Here is a 23,581-nt window from a genome sequence, read left to right on the forward strand (position 1 = left end):
GCAATTATAAAATAGGCTTTAACATTAAGGAGCATCTCGTTCAGATAAATGAACACAGTTTCTACTGGGTGCCAGGCCCTGTGCTACAAGCTGGGGATAGAGATGAGTTGGACACATTCTCCGCCCTCCAAGAGTCTAAAGGCCATACTCTTTGGTGAGGTTCCTTGGCTCTCAGTCTTGCTGGCTTCAAAAGCCCATTTGTCAGCCCATTCAGGATCATCCCTTACGTTAAGCAAATTTACAGAGGTTGATGAACAAACTCGGATAATGTATTAATTTGTGCTGAGAATTATCACAGTCACATGGGCCAGAATAGTATTCTAAGCATGACCAGCACATTTTTTTTCCCTGTGGGGTGAACTACATAGGGAATCAAATTATGATTAGAATGTTGTTTACTTAGACTGGAATCATACCAGGGGCAAGTAGTAACTTAAGTTTAATGCGACCTGGCATTAGTACTCTTCTCCTCAATAAACATGGCCTTTCTGATGAAACCATAACTACCACAAGTGTGAGATTTTCTCTTCCCAGGACAGTAGTAATTGGATGGACACTGCCAAAATTCATCTCAGATGCTCTTTTATAAAACTCTCTCCAGACTAACAAATCTCCATTTCCTTCCCATTATGCCCTCAGGATATACTGTCATAATTTGCTCAGATCTGGAGCCATTCCATCTCTTTAAAGTAATTTTCGTCTATTTTCTTCTCTGCAATTTTGTTTTTATGTAGTTTAACTCTGAAGATTATCTTATTTTCTTAATTTCCCTTTCTTAAAAAGGCGTCTTATTTATACACTGACATACAACAAATTTTCAATAGTAAATGTATTTTTTTAATTAGTAAAAAATATTCCAAATCTAAAGGGGAAATAATGGAAAGGGTTTTTGGTGAAGAAGTGAAGAACCATCACACAAGGCCTTCTACAACTGCTCACTTGCTCTTCAACCAGTACCACCCTGGGGTAAAATTTTTATGCTGAGATATGAAACTGAGCCTCTACCACATGAGGCAGAAGACACCGGGCCCAGCTCTCTCTCTTGAAGTGGTCATAGAGGAGTTGCCCCTTGGTGTAGCTTCCTTGGTTGCCAACTTAGCTATCCAAATTTTCTGTAATTGGAACCAAAGTCCACACAATCTATTTAACATTCTACGAACATGGTCTACCTACTGTGAATCATCCAAAAGGCAAACTAAGCACATTCTTAGGGTGCTAGCAATGCTTGTGCGTGCACACACACACACAACTATTTGGAAATACTTCAATATTTGAGAGGTTTTTTTAAGAGGCATTCAAATAGTCATCATGCAAAATTACAAAACAAACAAATCATAGAACTTATTGGATTTCCTGATGTTTACTTTAAGGTTTAGTATATTTTGGTGTCTGTGTTGTTGTTGTTGTTGTTTTAATTTCACACATTAGTTTAGGGCCTCTAAACTCTTAATCCAACCTTGGTGATATTAATTCTAGTATAAGCGTTTTTAGAACTTTTAACATTAAAACCACCAGACATTCACATTCATCAGGCAATTACATATATGTATTCTAAATTTCAACATGCTTCAGCCACTGGAACACTCTTGACTCCTTCTAAGAAGCCATAAAAAGTTTTTCATATCTCACTTTCATCATACACCAAAATAGCTCTTAAAGTTAATTTTACTTATAGTTAGGGTTTTGTGCCCAAAACCCAACACCTAACTATTAATCATTATTTTCTAAGTATTGAGAGTGAAGTATAAAGTATCAAACTACATGTCAAAACCTGGTCCCTGCCCCAAGGCTTATGACACAGATTACAAAAACAAATCAATTCAGACTATACACTGCATCAAATTAAAAGCAAGGCTAAACTTGAAAGACACAAACTTCAGGAAACTTTTTTTTATAAATCCCTAAGAAGCTACCAAAATTCTAACCAGAATTATTTGCTGGTTTGAAGGTAGAATTTTGTATTTTTGTTTTAATCTTCTAACAATGCCACTGTTCCAGGGAAGAACATTTAACTTAAGAAGAGAACACTAGGGCTGTAATATAATTTCAGTTACTCTCTCTTGTTGTCCCAAACGAAAAATATCAAACAGCAACATAAAACCCTTTGATATTACCTAGATTCTCCTCAATCATCTCAGTGAACTAAAATATATCAAGCTGTTGCAAGAAGAGCCCCAAAGATAGCAGAATACTGCAAAGAGATTTTAACATTTATTTTTATTTCATTATAAAAACCAGCCATCAGTACCAATATGTCTGCCTGACAAAAATATTGCAGGAGACATCTTTTGTGGTATCTGTCTATTCCTATTGCTCCTCCTTTCCCTTTGGTCTCCAGACACTACAACCCCAAAATCACAAGAGTGGAGCTGAGTCAGACTTGTTTATACAGCTTGATCCCACCCCCTTGACCACAGCTGACTGGGCCAGGAGTGGGCACCTGACCCAAGCTGGACCAATCAGAGTCTCATCCCAAGAAATCTGAAATTAGAACTGATCAATTCAACCTTTCCTTAGGTGACTAGATCTAGAACATCGAGGTGGGGGTGGGGTGGGGTGGGGATGAGGTGAGGGCATCTTCCACCTTGTGAGGAGAACTGGAAAAGGATAGGAAGTCAGTCTACAGAGAGAAAATGAAGCACAAGTGCAGAGATGAGAGAGAGAGGGTGCCTATTCAGCATTCAACACTGTACCCTCCTATAACCTTATATAGAATATATACTTTTTTTTTTTTTTTTTTTTTGCTTGAGCCCCTTGAGTTGACTCCTGTTAATTCCAACCAAACATGTTAACTCAACCTGGTCACTCTGACATGGAACTGAGAGTTTTATGTTTCCTTATACAAAGACATAAGAAAAGCATTTGCCTAAATTATTAGGGTGGGACTAGGTCCCTTTGAAACACATGGAAAAAATCTCACCACGGTGAACCTATAGGTAAAGAAGCTTCGTTCAGTAGACTTCATCAAAGGAGCTATTCTCTGTAAGAATTTGATAAATATCCTTGCCCTGCATAACATTATTTTCAATGTATCAAAAGCCTTAGAAAACACTGAACTTACATTTGTAAAAACAAAGATTTTTATTATGTTTTAAGAGTTCTACTGCATAGAGTAGTACTATACAATGAAAACAAACTGGGCCTCTCCTAGGTTACCACCAGCAGCTTGTGTTCAAACAGGTCATACAAAGTAGTAAAAGATAACTTCTACAGAGTAGTACTATTAGTACATATACCTTAGAAAAAAGTTTTAAAAATAGAACTTGGAAAAGAACCACCTGACTATTTTGATCAGGTAGGACAATCTTAGAAACCTCCTCAAGGACTCCTGAGAATTACTCAACAATAATTACCTTGCTGAAATGTAGATGACATTATTCTGTTATAACACTTATTTTTTCAGCATCCAGTGACATTTATTGAACATCTAATATGAGCAGGCACCATGTTATCTTGTTTACTGCTATATCCTCTTCGCTTAGCAGTCTTGGCATATAAAAGGCACACACTAAATATTTCTAGATAAGCAAGAATATTGAAAGATAAATAAGAATCAATCCATGTTATCTGGTAAGTAGAGAATAAAATAATCTGTCCAATGAGACAATGACTAAATGATGATTTTAAAACAACCCTCTTTTGTATATATTATATAAAGAATTCATATGAATTGGTAAGATAGGAATACCATAATATATAAATGGACAGAGAATGTGAATAGTTTATAGGAGAAAAAAATTAACTTTATTAATAAAAAGTAACAAAAATGTTGATCATCAGGACTGATCTAAGAAAAACAAGTTGAAAGATTACTTTGCCTAGTAATTAAAAAGTTTAAATGTAGATGAAATATACTTTTGATGAGGGTGTAATGAAACTGGTATATTCCTATGCTGCTATGGCAGATTAAATAAATATATTTTTATAGAAACTATCAATAATTATTTTGCTGCAGCAAAGTTCTGAGAATTAATTCTAAGGATGGATACCAAAACAAGAAAAAATGATATCTACGAAAATGTTTACTGTGAAATGTTTTTCATGTATGTTTAGGTGTTTAGAAGTTACATGTTGGGACTTCCCTGGCGGTACAGTGGATAAGACTCTGTGCTCCCAATGCAGGGGGCCCAGGTTCGATCCCTGGTCAGGGAACTAGATCCCACATGCATACTGCAACTAAGAGTTCACATGCCACAACTAAGGAGACCACGAGCCACAACTAAGGAGCCTGCCTGCCGCAACTAAGACCCAATGCAACCAAATAAATAAATAAATACTTTTTAAAAAAAGAGATTCCACGTTATTTATAATAATAAAAAATTAAAATCAGCCAATAGCAGGAGAATCCTTAAGTAAATTATGGTACTTCATTCAATACATAATACGTACTTTTTAAAGAAGATAAATATGGAAAATATAGAAAATATACTATTGTAGAAAAATAGTTATGACATAATGTTAAGTGAAAAAAAGCTGAAAATAAAATTATATTACACTATGACTACAGTCAATTAATAAATATATATCCATATACACAAGTCCTAGAAGTAGAATGAAAGTTTAATTTGTTGGAATGGTGCAACTGCATTATTTAGAATCTAGATGTAATTCTAAATTTATTTATAATTATTGATACAATGTTATTTGGGTAATAAAAATAAAAACAAAATCAACCCCCTTTCTCTGAAGAAAAAATTGAATTCTAGGAAAAGAACATTGTAGAGAGTTAAGACTTGCTGGCTATGGGGAGTTTGGTCAACAACCCTCTTAACTACCAAAACAATGCTGGCATTTTCCAGAACACAGAACTGAAAATTCTTAGTGCAGCAATAGAAAGAACTTGAAATTATTTCTCGAACCAAAGTGAGAGATGGACAGATAGATGGATGCATAACATTTACACAAAGATTTTCATTAAATACCTCTTGATGAAAATGAGAGAAAAGGCGATCTCTTAAAAATGACTTAGTCTGAAATCTTTTGTAGTTCCTCTTCCCACAAATGAGTAAATTCTAGGCAGACTATTTCAAAAGTGTGGTGAAAATTCTGTTGCTTCAAAGTGGATTGTTTACAACATTGAAAAAAAGAAGCCAGGCACAGACGGGTACATACTGTGTGATTTTACTTACATAAAATCTGGGAGCTGGCAAATTTATGATGTGTGTACTTTACCGCCTGCAAATTATACCTCAATAAAGAAGAACAAAAATGGTTTGTAATTAGATAAGATCATTGCACAGAATTAAAACCGGACAAAGCCATTGAGAAGATTTCATGTTCCTTAAACTGCCTATTTGGAACGTAATGAAGATTTTAAGTATTTTGAGTAATCCAACCTTACTAACTTTGGGTCAGTGTGGGTGGTCATGAATGGCAAGATGTTCATTTAATTAGTTATTATGGCTCACATTGGCCAGACGGAGTGTACATCTTAAGGCCATTGCTGCCTCTCCTCTTCAAATGATCGGGTGGATTCTCTTTCCTAAAGAGTTATGTTATTTACATGACAGACTCTTAAAGGAATATAAGAAATAAGCCCATGTAAGTCACAGCCTGGAACTCTGTGGCCAACATAGAGAAGGGGCAATTGCACGGTGACATGAGGCCCTGGCTGCAGAGGGAGGAATCCCAAGCTCCAGGAGTAACACACAGTGTGTCTGACTGTAAAGGGGAGCCTGACCTACTCTTTGCATCTTCATATTTTGGGTAAATGTTCTTCCAAGATAAATAATTTTGGAAGTTGTTACTTATGCACATTTAATACAAAAACACAGAAATCACTGACACTGTAATATAGTGAAAGGAAGTCTCATAAAGAGCACGGACTTGAGAGTCATAGAAGTCAGGAGTCAACTTCTAGCTCTTCCACTTCCTAAATATGTGACTGTGGAAAAATGATCCAGTTCCTCTAAACTTCAATTTCTTTGCCTGTGAAATGAGGTGTATAATACCCGCTATACACCGTTATCTTAAGGACTGGAGACTATATGAGTGACTGGCATGCTCAGCAAACAATGGTGGTGGAGATTATTAACTATTAGAACTGAATGCCAGCCATTCTTAGCGCTTATGGTTGAATGGCTTTGTTCAAGGGCTGTAGTTTTTCTGACACGCACATCTTTCATTTGTAAAAAAAGCCAAAAATATCCACCTGTTGAAGAATGGCTTCTGAGGTTAAATTAATTTGCAAGCAGTCTATTTTTGTCTGTTCTTGTGCTTCTACACATGTCTCCTGAATTAAGCACTTTAAAACTAGATGCTAGAAATGGGGGGAAAGGTCTGTTTATTGGATACATGCAACACAAAAGGAAAAAAGTCAGAAATGGCAAATAACACCAGCACCCAATCCTAACCTCCAAGGCAGAAAATTCTCCTGGAAGTGTGGATGAGGATGGCAACTGACTTCAGGTTGCTGACCTCATTTTGGGCCGTGATTTCATTGCTCTAATTTTTAAATGTTCGTCTTGTTCTTGAGGGAAGTCAAGACAGGGCAAGTTTCAAGTATATCACCTTGGATCACAGACAAGATGGCAGAGTAGAAGGACATGAGCTCACCTCTTCTTACAGAAACACCAAAATCACAACGAACTGCTGAACAGCCATCGACAAAAGAACACTGGAACCTACCAAAAAAGATACCCTACATCCAAAGACAAAGAAGAAGCCACAACGAGACAGTAGGAGGGGTGCAACTGTGATAAAATCAAATCTTATACATGCTGGGTGGGCGACCCACAAACTGGAAGATAATTATATCACAGAAGTTCTCCCACAGGAGTGAAAGTTCTAAGCCCCATGTCAGGCTCCCCAGCCTGAGGGTCTGGCAACAGGAGGAGGAGCCCCCAGAGAATCTGACTTTGAAGGCCAGCGGGGTTTGATTGCAGGAATTCCATAGGACTGGGGGAAACAGAAACTCCACTCTTGGGGGGCACACACAGGGTCTCATGTGCACCAGGACCCAGGGGAAAAAGCAGTGACCTCATAAGAGACTGGGCCAGACTTACCTGCTAGTATTGGAGGGTCTCCTGCAGAGGCGGGGGGGGCAGCTGTGGCTCACTGCGGGGACAAGGACACTGGCGCCAGTAGTTCTGGGGAATACTCATTGGAGTGAGCCCTCTCGGAGGCCACCATTTTCTCACCAAGACCTGGCCCTAACCAACAGCCTAGAGGCTCCAGTGCTGGGACACCTCAGGCCAAACAACCAACAGGGTGGGAACAGAGCTCCAACCATCAGCAGACAGGCTGCTTAAAGTCTTCCTAAGCACACAGCTGCCCAATAAACACACCCCCTGACACGGCCCTGCCCACCAGAGGGACAAAACCCAGCTCCACCCACCAGTGGGCAGGTACCAGTCCCTCCCACCACAAAGCCTGTGCAAGGCTCTTAGACAGCCTCATCCACCAGGGGACAGACAGCAGACAGGCTACAGTCCTGCAGCCTGCAGAATGGAAACTGCAATCACAGAAAGCTAGACAAAATGAGATGGCAGAGGAATATATCCCAGATGAAGGAACAAGACAAAACCCCAGGTGAACAACTAAGTGAAGTGGAGATAGGCAATCTACCGGAAAAAGAATTCACAGTAATAATAGTAAAGGTGATCCAAGATCTCAGAAAAAGAATGGAGGCACAGATGGAGAAGATACAAGAAATGTTTAACAAAAACTTAGAAGAACTAAAGAACAAACAAACGGAGATGAACAATACAACAACTGAAATGAAAAATACACTAGAAGGAATCAATTACATCACCTAAACAAGCAAACTGTGGCTTCCTATTGGCATGAGGTCTATACTCCTATAGTGTTATGGCTCCAGAGCTAGGATGGCTACTCAATCTCTCTCTGCTGAGAGTGGGCATAAGGTCAGGATAGGGGCAGTTATCTTATACTTCACTGGCTCAAGATAACTTACCTAGGGAGAAGAAAATGGCAATACTAGAAATAAAAATGTTTGTCCCACTAGTCTGGGCCAAGTAGTACAAAATGATCTGATCTATTGTATATTTTAAACTAAAACATTGTTGGGACTTGCCTGGTGGTCCAGTGGGTAAGACTCTGCGCTCCCAATGCAGGGGGGCCAGGTTAGACCCCTGGTCAGGGAACTAGATCCTGCATGCGTGCCACAACTAAGAGTCTGCATGCCACAACTAAGAGTCTGCATGCTTCAACTAAAAGTCTGCATGCTGCAACTAAAACATCCTGTGTGCCACAACTAAGACACAGTGCAGCCAAAATAAATAAATAAATACTTTTTTAAAAAAAACTAAAACATTGTTGCTTTCTGAACCCAGAATAGCATGGCCTGTGTTTCTCTATCTAAAAGGGGGGGAAAAAAATTGCAACTCTGCATGGGGAAATTTCCAACACAAGGCTTATGCCTGACTTTACCTCTTTTTCTTCATACGAACCAAAGTTAGATAATCACAAACAGAACTTTAGCCTGCTCTCTAGGATTGCTGTGAGGATTAAATGAAATAAAATTACTCTGTTAAGTACAAAATGCCACATAAATATTAGTTAGGTTATTACAAGAAGGAAACTGGTATCACTCCAGGCTTGTGCTGGAGACAGCAACAATAAACTAAACAGACAGCTGGACAAATCTGCCAGACATCCACATGTCTGACTCTTGAATACAGGCTGGATTCCCTTTTGCTGAGCTATACCTGCCAGACTGGAAGCCCCTGGTGCTTCAGTCATGAATGGGCATGCCCTGTCCAGAGCCTCCAGGGCCCACCCCAGTCTGGCCTTTGGCTCCACCCTGCAGTGCTGGCCCAGGGCCAAGTCTAGTTAACTTCCCCTTCTAGTTTGCCTGGTACTGCCTTTCCGGTACCATCAGGCCTTAAGCCAGAGTCTCAAATTTTGCAGGGAACAAGTAGCCCAATAATGAGAACATTCCTTCCTTCACACTAGGGAACTTCCCTCCTTTTTCCCCTAAAGTCACTCCTATTTCCACTTCTCTGTTTCTTATCTGCTCTAGGGCTCCAGGTTAGGGTATGGGAGGTCAAGAAGCTAAGATAAGAGCAAAGGAACAAGTTTGTCCCACTGACCATTCCTCTAAATTGAGTCTCAACTGCTCCCCACTAGTGCTACTTCCTTGCTAACTTCTTGTGTTCCGTAGCTGGAATACAATAGGTTCTTAATAACTATTTACCAAAGGAACACAAATATCAGATTAATGAATCAGCAAATACAGGCATACCTTGGGGAATTTGAGGGTTCAGTTCCAGACCACCACAATAAAGCAAATATTGCAATAAGGTAAATTTTTTGGTTTCCTAGTGCATATAAAAATTATGTTTACATTACACTGTAGTCCATTAAGTGTGCAATAGCATTATGCCTTAAAAACGTACATACCTTAAGTAAAAAATACTTTATTGTTAAAAATTCTAACACCATCCAAGTCTTTAGCAAGTTGTAGTAGTAACATCAAAGATCATGATCACAGATCACCACGATAAATAATAATGAGAAAGTTTGAAATATTGTGAGAATTACTAAAATGTGACACAGAGACACAAAATGAGCAAATACTTTTGAAAAAACAGCTCTGATAGACTTGTTTGATATGCAGGGTTGCCACAAAACTTCAATTTGTAAAAAGGCAGTATCTGTGAAGCACAATAAAGTGCAATAAAACGAGGTACATCTGTATGTGTCAAGTGAAGCCCAAGGCCTTTTCCTGGACCCTGACCTCCCCTATTCCTGGCCTGCTTTCATCTGTTTTTATATTCAGAAACTAGGGCAGCCTCAGCTTGGTTTCCCAGATTAACTTTGACTTTAGTTCTTTATGCAAAGGACCAGTCAGCACATCTATTCTTTCTTGTGAGCTTTAAGAGGAAAAAGAAACTAAAAAAGGGTCAAACCTTACTTTCCATCTATTTCTCAGAAGGGATAGAGTCAATGTGACAGTATATAAGTGTGTGTGTGTGTGTGTGTGTGTGTGTGTGTGTGTGTGTGTGTTTGGTAGTGGCATGGAAAGACGGTGAGGTTGTGTTATTTTCTACAGGAGAACAGAAGAGACACCCTAGCTGGAAAGTAACAGTAGAGGCAGATTAACTCCTACCAAAGACAGAAGGTAGAGGGGGCACAGCTTTAAAATCATACTATTCACCACTTCTATCTCCAGATGCCCTGAGGATCAGGAGGGTAGAGCCAGGTTTTTCTGGTGTTCAGTGGTGGAACACTGCTCCACTGCTAAAGCACATCTTACATGAACCCCAGATGGTATCAAACAGTCAAATATACATGTAACTGGAATCCCAGAAGGAGATGAGAGAGAATGGGGCAGAAAAAAAGTATTTTAAAAAATAAAGGCTAAGATTTTTCTTAATTTGATGAAAGACAGAAACTTGCAGATACAAGATTATAAATGAACACCACACAGAATAAACACAAAAAAGTTCATGCTGATGTACATCAGAGTCAAATTATTGAAAGCCAAAGCCAAAGAGCAACTCTTGAAAGCAGCAAGAGAAAATAACATATTACACAGAGGAAAAAAATGATCTGCTCAACAGCCAATGTTCATCTGAAACCATGGAGGTCAGAGAGAATGGAAAAACATTATTAAAATGCTGAAACTAAAAAACCCCCCTGGGCTTCCCTGGTGGTGCAGTGGTTAAGAATACACCTGCCGACGCAGGGGACACGGGTTCGAGCCCTGGTCCAGGAAGATCCCACATGCCGCAGAGCAACTAAGCCCGTGAGCCACAACTACTGAGCCTGCGTGCCATAACTACTGAAGCCTGCATGCCTACAGCCCATGCTCTGTAACAAGAGCCCCCACAATGAGAAGCCCGCGCACCGCAACGAAGAGTAGGCCCCACTCGTCGCAACTAGAGAAAGCCTGTGCATAGCAACGAAGACCCAACGCAGCCAAAAATAAATAAATAAATATTTTAAATAAATAAATAAATAAAAAACTCCCCTGTCAATCCAGAGCTCTATATTCAGGTGATGTATCATTCAAGTATGAAAGCAAAATAAAAACATTTTCAGATAAAATAAAACTAAAAGGATTTGTAGCCAACAGACCTGCACTATAAAAAACACTAAAAGAAGTTCTTCAGTTAAAGCGAAATATTATCAGATGGAAACTTGGATCATCAGGAAAAAATGAAGCACATCAAAAATAAGTATCTGAGTAAATTAAAAAACTATTTTTTGCCCCTTTTCTCTTAATTTCTTTATAACTTGTTTATAGCACTGTCTTGGGAGATTTATTACTAGTAGAGGTATTACATATGCGCTCCAAGTTCTTCCTACTCTATATTTATCTTATGAGACGCTTAGAGTCTGGAATTGCTTCTGTACTCTACTTTAGCCTCTTTCCATTACTATGAATTTTTATGTGGGTTGACTGGGTAGGAATGGGGTGAAGGACAGAATCTTTGAAAACTAACAGAAACAGAGATTGCTAGAACATAGGATATATATGGTTGGGAGGGAGGATCAGTGCAGGGAAGGAAAACAGATTGAGATTAAATGCTCCCATGGTAAAAGCTAGGTTACCAGGAACACGCCTTGAATCTATCCTAAATTGTGGCAGAACTTGGGGAAGAGAAATGCAACATACCTACCCCCTACCTAACTTCTCAACCTTCTCACCCTACAATAATTCCTAAACTTCTTTAGACTTGGCAGGTACATCTATATGCCTTAGGTAGTACTTAGTTCCTCCAGGTATCTGATTTCTAGTTGGTGCTGGAGATGAAAAAAAGAGATGGTGGGATTTCGGAAATACTAAGGAGAGAAATTATAGATACAGTTCCAAGGCGTGCCCTATGGAGAGAAGAGGAAGTCAAAGAACTGGGATGGTGGAGGTATCACCTAAGTGAATCATCAATGCTGAAGAGTAGGATAGGATGGACACACTGGCCTCAGAGCTCTGAATGGAACCCTGGGATATAACTGTTTTAGTGTTTGGGGTACTATAGGCTCCCAGTTGTATTCAGGACCTCAATTTCCATCAGAGGTTCTTAGCTTTTTGGTCTATTTTACGAAGACTTTTAAAATGTTTTTTACTTCTTTATAACCATTCCTTTCTATAAAGTTCATTTTTGTCTTGCCAAGGATTTGGCTCCTCCTTCAGAAAGAAAGAGGACTCAGGCTGAATTGTATCAGGTCCAGAACCCAGAAACACAAATGATGTTGATCAAATGATGGAAGGGAAATGGAGACTGGCTAGCAATCTGCCTATCAGGAATTAAAAATAGGTTTCACCTTACAAGCCAACTCCATGGAGCACTATGTTGAGAAGGATTCAGAGGCCTGGATTGAAGTATGGGCTCTGAAAGGAATCACAATTAACTGGTGATGTCTGTCATGGGAATGAGACTATGTGCTCCAGAGTGCTATCTCTAACTTGGGTGGTTTGTTTGCTGACTGATTAGTCCTCAGCAGATAAGGGATAGACTGACTAGTCTCTAGTAGATAAAGGACTTCCTAGGCTAATGCAAAGGAGTCAGGTCTCTCTGTGTCACTGAAGCTCAGGACCTGTCTGTCAGGTCTTGGTCAGGTCCAAACCTAAGAGTTAGGAAAAACACTGAGTGTGAGAGCGGGGGAAAAGCCTGTTTATCATCACTGATGTTTGCTAAGTTCCTCACATGAGTTGGTTGACTAGTTCAGATAGGCCTGGGCTTTGGAGTCATGCCTCTCAAGCCAGCCTTGCTACCTTCACATGCCCCAACAGGTAGAATGAAAGCAAGCCACGGGATCATCTGATCTGCACATATTTCTCCTTTTCCAACAAGTCATGGGGATATGAGTTTTGCACATGGGACCAGCCCCGCCCCTGTCTCTGAAAGCCAACGGAACTCTTGGGTCTCGGACCCCCCACTCTCTTAGGCCCAGAGGAACCACCGACTGACTCCTCTAACCCCAACTAACAAAAAGCCTTTCTCTTGAAGGAGTGCTGTGTCAAGGGCAAGCCCTCCATAAATGGCGGCGACTTGTGTTATCTAGTCTTTTGCGAAGAGACGAGGAGCTGAAAGGGGAGAAAAAAGAGACACTGAATTTGAGCTTCACCTGTCAGGCAGCTATCAGGCGGGGAAGCACGTCCAGCACCTGCAGACCCCCAGGTCGTGGAGTTCACGGAGAGGTGACTATCTTCTTACTGCTCGGCCAGACTATACGGGGTAGTTGCTCTGCGCGTGGATGAGGGTTGGAAGGCTCCTTTCTTGCCCTTTTTTGTTTGTGATGGAGGAGGGTGAGGAACGCTGCATGGGCCACCGCTGGGTACAGTGAGTCCTTCTCCGCTACCTGAGGGAAAGGCCTGCAACACACCCATGAGCAAGGGTGGGAACAACCTCCTCCCGCCCCACTCCCCATTCCAGGGGAATCGAGCCCCCAGGTCGGCGAAGATACTGTAGTGAGTGAGAGGGCTCCAGGGAGAGCGCCACGGGAGGTGCAGCAGGCACGCACCATACACCGTTTGGCCCTTTTCCAAAACTGTGGGGTCTGCGGCGGCGGGAAAAGCACCACCCAGCCTCAACATGTCACCTCGCGGAGGAGGAGCCACGTGGGTCGGCGCCCCTCCAGGAAGGGCTGCCGCGTCCGGGGCTTCGGGGCTTCCCCGAGGGGAGAGCGGAGCACTAGGACCAGGACCGCGGGGTCCGCTGCCCTGGGGCTCTGGGGGTGACGAGCCGCGCCCGGGCCAATTTCGGGTTCCCGAGGGTGGGGGAGTCGGTGCCCGGCAGCGGGCGGGCAGTCGGCTACCCGGACCGTCGCCTCCCACCCCGCCCCCCGGCTTCCTGCGGAGGCCGCGGCCGCCATGTTGTTGTGGGGCTGAGGCGGCGCCGCGGAGCCCGAGCGGCCGTGACAGGCTGCGCAACAGGTTCGTTGGCGGCGGCCTGACTACGAAGCGGGCGCGGTGGCGGCGGCGGCGGCGGCGGCTGGGCAGGGTCTCCCGGCGTCCGCCCGCGCCCGCGCCGCTGGTGCCGAGGGGCGCGGGGCCGCGCTGTGACGTGCGGGAGGCGCGGTGGCGCGCCAGGTGGGTGAAGCTGCTGCCGGGCCTGCCGCAGGGCGCGGGGCAGGTGCGGGCGCCGCGGCGTCCGCCGCGGGGAGGCTCGCGGGCCGGGCTGGGCGGCAGCTACGCGCCCCGCACGACGCGGACGGGCCCTCGGGAGCCCGGGCGGCCCCCGAGCTAGGCCCCTGGCGGGCTTGGCGGCGCCGGGCGGAAACCTCCGGCGCCGGGTTCCTGCCCCCGCGGCGGGGCCAGGGCGGACGACGAGGGGCCGGGGCCGGGCTGCCCCTTCTCCACGGCCGAGCCCCGGCCCCCGGCCGCGGCCTCTTCTGGCAGGTGCGGACGCCGCGGCGGGCCGGGGGCGGCGTGGCCCCCTCGCTTTCGGGGTGCGGGCAGAAGAGAGCCAGCCCTGAGGGGCACCCGCATACTTCCTCGGAGCCCCATTTTATTTTCACGGAGTTGATTTTCCTCCTTGCTAAGGGTTGGTGCGGAATGTCAGGTGAGCCGCATCCCCGTGCGTCAAAGTAGCCCGAGTCACGAGAGGCCAGTGGGCGGATGCTCGGCGTCCACCGCTCACCTTAAACCAAAGTTGGGAAATGTTACAATTTGACTTTGGCGTTATTGACTTCCAGGGTGTATAGGAAGCACGGAGAGATGTAATTTCTTGGACCAGAGTAAAGTTTATTGCTTTTATAATTTTTTTTAAAAAGACGCTTGCATATGCATAGTGAATGGGTAAACCGAGGCTGAAACTGCAGATGGCTTTGCATTTTGTAGAAAGATGCTGTATTTGGATTTATTAATCCTGTGCTTTATCGTCGAATAATTGCGGATGGCAAGTATGCTTCATTTGAAACTTGTGTTATTTAGGAATTAGGAATATTTTAATGGAGCCAACCGCTTTGTGATAGGAATTAAGGTTAACACAAAAATGTTTGCTTTACTAAATGCTCTAGTTTGTTTTTAGTAGTGTTTACTTGCTTAACCAGAAATAGGCCAGGTGTGCCTTGAAATTTTATGTTGTCCCAGTCAGCTTAATTTAGGTAGCCTAGACTCTGTAGGTTAAGTCTCTTAAGCCTCTTAAGAAAATTAATTGCCTCTCTCCCTGTGCTTGTTTGCTATGTTGTTAATCAGTGGTAAAACCTAAATGCAATCTAGAAACATCAAGTAAAACCTTTACATAAATTAATAATGACGTCCCTCAGAATTTAAAGATAGTAGCAATTCTGATGTGCTAAGTTTCTTTGGCTGTGCCTACGATTTTCTTGTAATTTCTTTATTTCCCCCAGCTTTATTGAGATATGATTGACATATATCCTTTATTATTTCAAAAGTATGTAAGGTGGAAGTTGTTTTTAAAAGCTTCGTTTAAGGACAAACAGAATTTTGTGTTTTTTTGGAGGACATGGAAAAAATGTGCATGGCTGCTGTTTTAGTGCAGTGTTAATGAGCCTCAGAAAAGCTTGCATTTTATACTTTAATGCACATAATTGTTCCTTTTGTTTACCTTTATAACGAAAGGTAGAATTGTCTGAGAAAACTTGACCTGTACTGAATTATTGAGCAGGGAGGTACTCTTGTTAGTTCAGCACATCTCAAGGGTAAAATCCTGATCTCTCCTGAATATGAGGAAATGTGTTAGGCATGTGCTGGGATTGGAATTATGGTTTAAAAAATTTTTGTATTTTCACAAAATCAGAATAGTAAAAGGAACCTCTATACATCCGTCACCCAAACTCAGCAGCTTTCAAGATCTTCTTTACCCATTTCTTTCTTTCTGCCTTATCTTTATTTTTTAGTTTTTTCACTCTATATACTTATCATATCTCTTTTTTAAAGTGGAAATTTTGTTACATAACCCTAAGATTTTTATTTTATTGTATCTTTAATACAGAGTTTCACAAATTTCTTTCTAGTTAAGACAAAAAGACCATTATTGGTCATCTCCCTTCTCAGCTACTTTCCTCAGTATTAAAATGTATTTACCATTCTTATCATTTATTGAGCACTTACTGCCTGCCAGGCCCTGTGCTGTGCTATATAATCATTTGAAGCTCACAAAGACCCTATGAGTAGTTCTTTCCCTCCCATCAAATAGATAAATGAAATGTTAACCTGAAGGTTAACTGACTACTCTAGGTTAACTGAGCTGCTCTAGGTCACTGAGCTATTAAGTACAGGAGCCAGGTTGCAAACCAGGATCCTTCTAACTTCAGCACCTGTTCCCTTATCGGGTACACTCATCTTGGTTCAGAAATTAAAACAAAAACAAAAGGTTATTTGGGCATTCAATAAATATTTGTTGAGTAGATGAATGAAAGTACATATTATTCCATCAATAAGTAACTAGCATTTTTATATTCTATACTTACTTGTAAAGCATTTATATTAACAAGTTCCAGGAATGATTCAAAATAAACTAATTACATTTCTCAAAATGTGGTATTTTATTACCATACAGCAGTGCATTTGCTTGTTTTTCTTTTTTATATTCTGATCTTTTCAATACCTTATTTATGGAAAAATGTATGGAATAACTATTTATGAAGAAAAGCTAAAAAATGGCAGATTTTTTTGTGTGTGTTAATTGTTAAAGGTGGATTCCAAGTGTGAAGCAGAAAAATCATATTTAGGATTAGTTCTGTAAAAGAATAGTTCTAAAGATGATGATGCATCAGAAACGCTGTATCTTTTACTTGAGCTCATTCCTGACTTTTTATCATCCTTTAACTACAGAGTGCAGTGACTAATGTTAGAGTCCTATTGAGTAGAGTGTGCATATAGGTATTGTTGAGAAGGAGGAACTGAACGGGCCTTAAAGGATCTGAAGGCAGAGAGGAAGTGGGGGAGGGGGGAGGAAACTGAGCAGAAATAGAAGTAGGGCAGTGAATACATCAAGAGATAATGTATTTTTACAACTCTGAGAGGGCAGCATATTTCATTTGCAAATGTATTATTTTGAGAGATTCACTTAAAAATTAATTTTGCAGCTATATCAGGACACTGAATGATTTATTTGTTTGTGAAGCTATTTAGCAGTGGTTATGGTAGACATTTAGGGATCTAATACCAGATGGCAGACATTTAACTTGTTTTACTTAAGCAACAGTTTCATGTTTTCTAGATCCTTTTCTTCACTAATACATATTCATTTTATGTGTTTCAATGAAAATTTTATTTATTTTTATCTTAACTGTGGTAGATAAGAGTACAGGCTTTCAAGTTAAGCCTCCTGCTCCCAACTCCAACACTAAATAGCAACCTTGAGCAACTTATTTTAAAGCACTTTTCTTTTTTATAGCTACTTTATTTATTTATTTATTTATTTATTTTTATTTTTGGCTGTGTTGGGTCTTCGGTTCATGCGAGGGCTTTCTCTAGTTGAGGCAAGTGGGGGCCACTCTTCACCGCGGTGCGGGGACCGCTCTTCATCGCGGTGCGCGGGCCTTTCACTATCGCGGCCCCTCCCGTCGCGGGGCACAGGCTCCAGACGCGCAGGCTCAGTAGTTGTGGCTCACGGGCCCAGCTGCTCCGTGGCATGTGGGATCTTCCCAGACCAGGGCTCGAACCCGTGTCCCCTGCATTAGCAGGCAGATTCTCAACCACTGCGCCACCAGGGAAGCCCAAGCAACTTATTTTAATTTTCTAAGCTTCTGTTTCCTTATCTGTAAAATGGGGGAAGTAACATTACCAACTCATAGTGCTGTTGTATATAATATAAAGTGCTTAGTACAGTGACTTCTGCTCAGTATAAGTGCTTAATAAATGTTACCTGTTATTATTCCAACGTACGTCGATGAGAAATTTCAAAACTAAACTTAGTCTCCTTTTTATTTTTTATTTATTAAAAAAAAATTTTTAACCTAGTAACTGGAAAAGAAATTAGCTTTTTAGGCCTTAATTTTTTTTTTTAACATCTTTATTGGAGTATAATTGCTTTACAATGGTGTGTTAGTTTCTGCTTTATAACAAAGTGCATCAGCTATACATATACATATATCCCCATATCTCCTCCATCTTGCGTCTCCCTCCCACCCTCCCTGTCCCACCCTCTAGGTGGTCACAAAGCACAGAGCTGATCTCCCTGTGCTATGCGGCTGCTTCCCACTAGCTATCTGTTTTACATTTGGTAGTGTATATAGTATATCTATGTCCATGCCACTCTCTCACTTCGTCCCAGCTTCCCCTTCCCCTTCCCCGTGTCCTCAAGTCCATTCTCTACGTCTGCGTCTTTATTCCTGTTCTGCCCCTAGGTTCTTCAGAACCATTTTTTTGTTTGTTTTTTTTTTAGATTTCATATATATGTGTTAGCATATGGTATTTGTTTTTCTCTTTCTGACTTACTTCACTCTGTATGACAGTCTCTAGGTCCATCCACCTCATTACAAATAACTCAATTTCATTTCTTTTTATGGCTGAGTAATATTCCATTGTATATATGTGCCACATTTTCTTTATCCATTCATCTGTCGATGGATATTTAGGTTGCTTCCATGTCCTGGCTATTGTAAATAGAGCTGCAGTGAACATTGTGGTACATGTATCTTTTTGAATTATGGTTTTCTCAGGGTATATGCCCAGTAGTGGGATTGCTGGGTCGTATGGTAGTTCTATTTTTAGTCTTTTTTTTTTTTTTTTTTTTTAATTTATGGCTGCGTTGGGTCTTCGTTTCTGTGCGAGGGCTTTCTCCAGTTGCGGCAAGTGGGGTCCACTCTTCATCGTGGTGCGCGGGCCTCTCATTATCGCGGCCTCTCTTGTTGCGGAGCACAGGCTCCAGACGCACAGGCTCAGTAATTGTGGCTCACGGGCCTAGTTGCTCCGCGGCATGTGGGATATTCCCAGACCAGGGCTCGAACCCGTGTACCCTGCACCGGCAGGCAGGCTCTCAACCACTGCGCCACCAGGGAAGCCCCTATTTTTAGTCTTTTAAGGAATCTCTATACTGTTCTCCATAGTGGCTGTATCAATTTACATTCCCACCAACAGTGCAAGAGGGTTCCCTTTTCTCCACACCCTCTCCAGCATTTATTGTTTGTAGATTTTTTGATGATGATTAGCCCTTAATTTTTAATCTTACCATCAAAACATTCCTAAAAGAAGGCTGGAAAATAGAGTAGAATTTAGCCACAATCCCACCTCCCAACAAAGAATCTGCCCTTTTAGTCCCCTTAATTTGGGGTTGGGGGAGAGATGGGGAAACATAGCCTGAAAGAAGAAAATGTTGTATATCTGCAAAAGAAACAACAGCTTTGGATTATTACTTCAAAGTCTTTGAATCCATATGCTTAAATAACTTCTACTTTTCAGTGTGAGGAGTGCTTGGCTAGTGTGAGGTTGATAATGGGAAAGAATGATCAAGGACGGTGGCAGTGTGAAACTGCAGAGTCCACACAGATAAGGACCCAGCAGGGTTTGCTCCGACAGTTAGGAGGACACTGATAACTGTTGCTTTCTTGTTTCATTTTTGCTTAAAATACGTATTTGGACACTTTCTTCACCCCCCTACCACTCCTCCTTCACACTTAAGAATGACTGCTTAAATAAAAGAATTAAGTAGGTCAAGTTAATACATTTCTCAATTTATGTAACATTAGGTGACTTTAATTTTAGTAAGTATGAGATACTTTTTGGTGAATATAAGTGAGAACTTCAGGATTAATGAAGTTTGCTGAGAATGATGCAGGCTGGGAACACTTGTGTAGCATTTATTCTCTAACTTTGTGGTAAGCCCTAAAAACCGGAATTGTAGAGGAGAAGTCATGGTTAAGACTTGAGATTTAATTTCCCTTACTCTATTCTCCTCACTAGAAACATTTTAGGCTTTCCCTCTGCTAAAATTCCAGTGAAATGCTTAGACAACCTGTATTGGAAGGCTTTCCCTCACTAACCTCTCCTTTATTCTGGTGTCTGGTCTTCATTCCATGATTCTGATTGGAGTTTTTGCCTTCTTCTTCCAGCATACTAGCTCCTACATCCAGGATCCAGGGTTCCACTGGGTCCTGGAAAGCTAAGTCACTTGGATGATTGAGATGGAAAGAGCCATTTAGGTTAGAGACAGATAACCCAAAACTTTCTGAACACTGCTTTTCAATACCTGGGTTTTATAGTCTTTATAACCTGGTGGTAATCCCATTTTGAAAAAGTACATGCTGCAGCTCGCTCTTAAATCCATCTTTGCTATTGCTTTCCTCATTAGGTTGACTTTACCCCATCTTTGTCTTTCCAGGGGCTTCAATGAAAAAAAAAAGCCCCTCTTTCCACCTTTTCTGCCACCTGCTTTAACTTTCTTTTCTTTTTTCTCAAACACTGTCTTTCCTCTTTAAAAAGTTAAACCCAACAGAAATCACTTGTAGTTCTTGGTATTGAATTAATTCTTTCTTTTAGCAAATAATGAGTGTCTACATGCCAGGAACTGGCCCAACCACTGAGAATATAAACAGTGAAAAAAATACACAAAAACCTTGCCCTTGTGCTACTTGTATTCAAGAAGGGGGAGCAGAGACAAAATGTCTAGGAATTAGAATTTGTTAAGTGCCATGGAGAAAAGTAAGGTAGGAAATGAGGCTAGGGAATGTGTGGGTGAATTGAGAGAAGTAAATTGGCCTCATTCAAAATTATTAAGGAATTCAAGATTGGGGAAGGATTATTGTACACATTTTATGAGTAAATTTAATAGTATTTCAGGTCATTGTATTTAACAGAAATGTTTATCATTTACTATTTGGTTTGGACCCAGCGGATCTCTTAATATTTCTGTTTTCTAGTAACTTAAGCCAGAAAACAAAAAACAAAAAACCTCAGGCACAACATGAACCTAGAGCAGAGATTTATCAAATAGTTTAGAATAGATACCTTAATTTGGTTTTTTCTAAAAGTGCTATGTTGTGTTTGTTTTTAAATTCTATAAACTTTTTGTTTGTACCATTTTTATTGTGATGAGTAATATAATGTTCCTGGTGTAAAACTGGAAAGCTACAGGGAAGTTGAAAGAAGAAAATAATAGTCCCTAATTCATATTACCCGGAGAAATGTTCAGTGTTAATATTTTAGTAGATCTCCTTCTAGAAATTTTTCTTTGGGAAAAATGGAATTATATACTCTACTTATATAATCTGGTTTTTAGCTTACTAGCATTTATCAAAAACTATGGTTCTACTTTATTATATATTTATCTACAATATAATTTTTATTGGCTTAATAATATTGCCTTGCTACTACAGTATGTTAATAATGTCTAATATTTATTGTGCATTTACTATATCCTGGTTATCAATACTTTTGAGTCACTTTACATATTTTTGCCCCTTTAGTCTTTAGCCTCTCTATCAGAGCTGTTCTTTTATTATTTATTTTACAGCTGAGAAAATTGAGCAAGGACAGGTTTAGTAATTTTCCCAAGATCCCACAGCCAATAAGTGGCAGCCACACATTATGAACTTAGTCTGACTCTATGTACTGTGCTCATATCATTGTCTCATATTGGTTCTCTAACATTAAGGTAGTTTATAGTTTTTTTTGTTGTTGTTATTTTAAATTGTGCCACAGTTAACATCCTTGTAACCATAACTGTGTTTACGTCTATGATTATTTCCTTAGAATGAATTTCTAGTAGTTGCAGTGGTATTGGATCAAAAGGTATGGACACTTCCTAAGGCCCATGTAAATGTATTGCCAAGTTGTCTTCTAGAAAAACTTGTCAGTACCAAAGTGTTCTCCTACCAGATGTAATTAGTCCTATTCCCCACATCCTCAGAAACACTGGCTTTTTTTTCTTTAATCTAATAATTTGATAGAGACCCTTGTTTTAATTTTTTTTTCTCTGAATATTAATAAGGTTATACTTAAATTTTTTTTTCTTTGAGAAATATTTGTCTTTGCCCTTTTCTCACTTCTTTGGCATGTTCATCTCTTGGTTATTTCTAAGAATTCTTTATATATTAAGAATATTAACTCTTGCTTATAGGTGTAAATTTTTTTCCAAGTTTGTTCCTTAGTTTTGTAAATTGATTCTTATCAATGATAATGATAATAGCTAACATTTATGTAGTAATCCCCATGCGTAGCACTATTCTAATTCATTATATTTATCAACTCATTTAATTTTTACAACACCCCTGTGATGTAGGTGCTATTATTAGCTCCATTTACAAAGTCCTCTGACATTATCTTTTAAATTTTCAAACAGTTTTTTCTTCTGTGTCCTTGACCATTTCTGTTCCCAATTCCTAAAAATCTGTTTTCTCTTCCTAGCCTACTGCGTGATACCTATTGTTTAGTTCTTCATTACTCAGTTTAGGAGTCATTTCCTCTGGGATTACTCATCTAACAACTTTCTACTCTTAAGGCAAAGTTAGGTGCCCATCTTCTGTCTTTTCTTTATACCTATAGCACTTAACATGCAGCACTCAATTTTGGTCTTATTCCTCTTGTGTATTCCCTGCGCTTACACATCTTATACAGGTGCTATACCTCTGATGACTCCGTAAAGATTTGTTGATTTGAATTAAAGGTGCTCATGATGATGTTGGTGATATCAAGAAGGAAATCAACCTTCCCAGTATGTAAAATAGAGAAACTTACACTGAGGAAGTAACCTTGGAACTGGGCTTTGAAGGCCAGTGGGGAAGGAGGGAGAGAGGGAGGGCCCAGAGACTAAAACTGAGTGAAAACAGATGTGGAAATTCCCCATTCTGGGAACCGAAAGTTATTTAGAGTGATTTTGAGGATTATCAACCTTGCCTCTGGGAAAGCCTGATGAAATAAGTTCTTCTTTCACCCAGCATACCTGGTCTAGTGTTCAGAATATTTAAATCTTCCTTCTAGATTTCTTCTGCTATGAAACAGGGTTCAGTTTCTCTTCTGACTTCCCCCTTTTTTCAGTGTGAGGGGACAGGGGAAGTTGGAGGGTCCTGGTGTAAACTTAGTAAGATCTTGAAATGCCCAGGGAAGTTTGGTGACTTGGTGGGGTAGGCCCACTGGCAGCCTTTGCCAGAAGTAGAAGCCTTGGGCGTGGGGAGAGAAGGAACCCTGCAGCTTTTGTCTTTGGAGACTTGGGTTCCTGCACACCTTTCCCTGGCTGTCAGCGCACTGGATAAGATCTCAACTCCTTTCTTCTCCAGCGTTCATTACGTTTCTGTTCTTCTAGCTTTGATAAGAGACTAAGGGACATTCTCTTGTTCCACTAGCCTAATCTTGAGGTATACTGACTGCTGATCTAGAAGAATAACAAGTGAGCACTTTATATATTAACAACATAATTTATTTGTCATTTAATTTGATATTTTTTCAAATTCATTTCCTCTTTATGTCTCATCATGTAACTGAAACTATTTTTCATTATGAAAATAATGCATGCTGATTGAAGAAACTTTGTAAAATAGAGGGAAAAAAAGTAGGAGAAAAAAGTTATTCCAAGTCCAGCAACCAATGACAACCATATTTTGGTATCTCCCATCCACCCTCTCTTTTCTCTTTGTTTTTACATATATATTTTCGTACATGTTTTACAGTACAACACTGTAGTTAGGAACATGGCTTGTGCTGTCTGGGGTTTTAGTTCCAACTTAGCCTTTCATTAGCTTTGTGAGTGTAACAATCTCACTAAGCCTC

The 23,581-nt window shown here is 40.6% G+C and overlaps 1 protein-coding gene and 1 long non-coding RNA gene across 7 annotated transcripts in view; one reads left to right on the forward strand and one right to left on the reverse strand.

Moving 5' to 3' along the window:
* The window catches only part of LOC132347119 (uncharacterized), a 37,368-nt gene extending 23,520 nt beyond the window's left edge, over positions 1-13,848 (reverse strand). The window contains exon 1 of the long non-coding RNA XR_009497088.1: positions 13,036-13,848. This is a non-coding gene — a long non-coding RNA (uncharacterized LOC132347119). The remainder of the gene's footprint in view (positions 1-13,035) is intronic.
* Positions 13,559-23,581, forward strand: part of ITSN2 (intersectin 2) — a 164,364-nt gene continuing 154,341 nt past the window's right edge. For 2 of the 6 annotated variants that reach the window (XM_059893516.1, XM_059893518.1), the window contains exon 1: positions 13,559-13,843. The gene's annotated coding sequence lies outside the window, so the exon portion shown is untranslated. Of the gene's footprint in view, positions 13,844-13,904; positions 14,000-14,345; positions 14,472-23,581 lie in introns of those variants that run through there. The other 4 variants (XM_059893512.1, XM_059893515.1, XM_059893513.1 and 1 more) reach the window with 3 other exon arrangements.

The sequence above is a fragment of the Balaenoptera ricei genome, chromosome 13 (genome assembly GCF_028023285.1).
Source record: "Balaenoptera ricei isolate mBalRic1 chromosome 13, mBalRic1.hap2, whole genome shotgun sequence".
Classification (NCBI taxonomy): domain Eukaryota; kingdom Metazoa; phylum Chordata; class Mammalia; order Artiodactyla; family Balaenopteridae; genus Balaenoptera; species Balaenoptera ricei.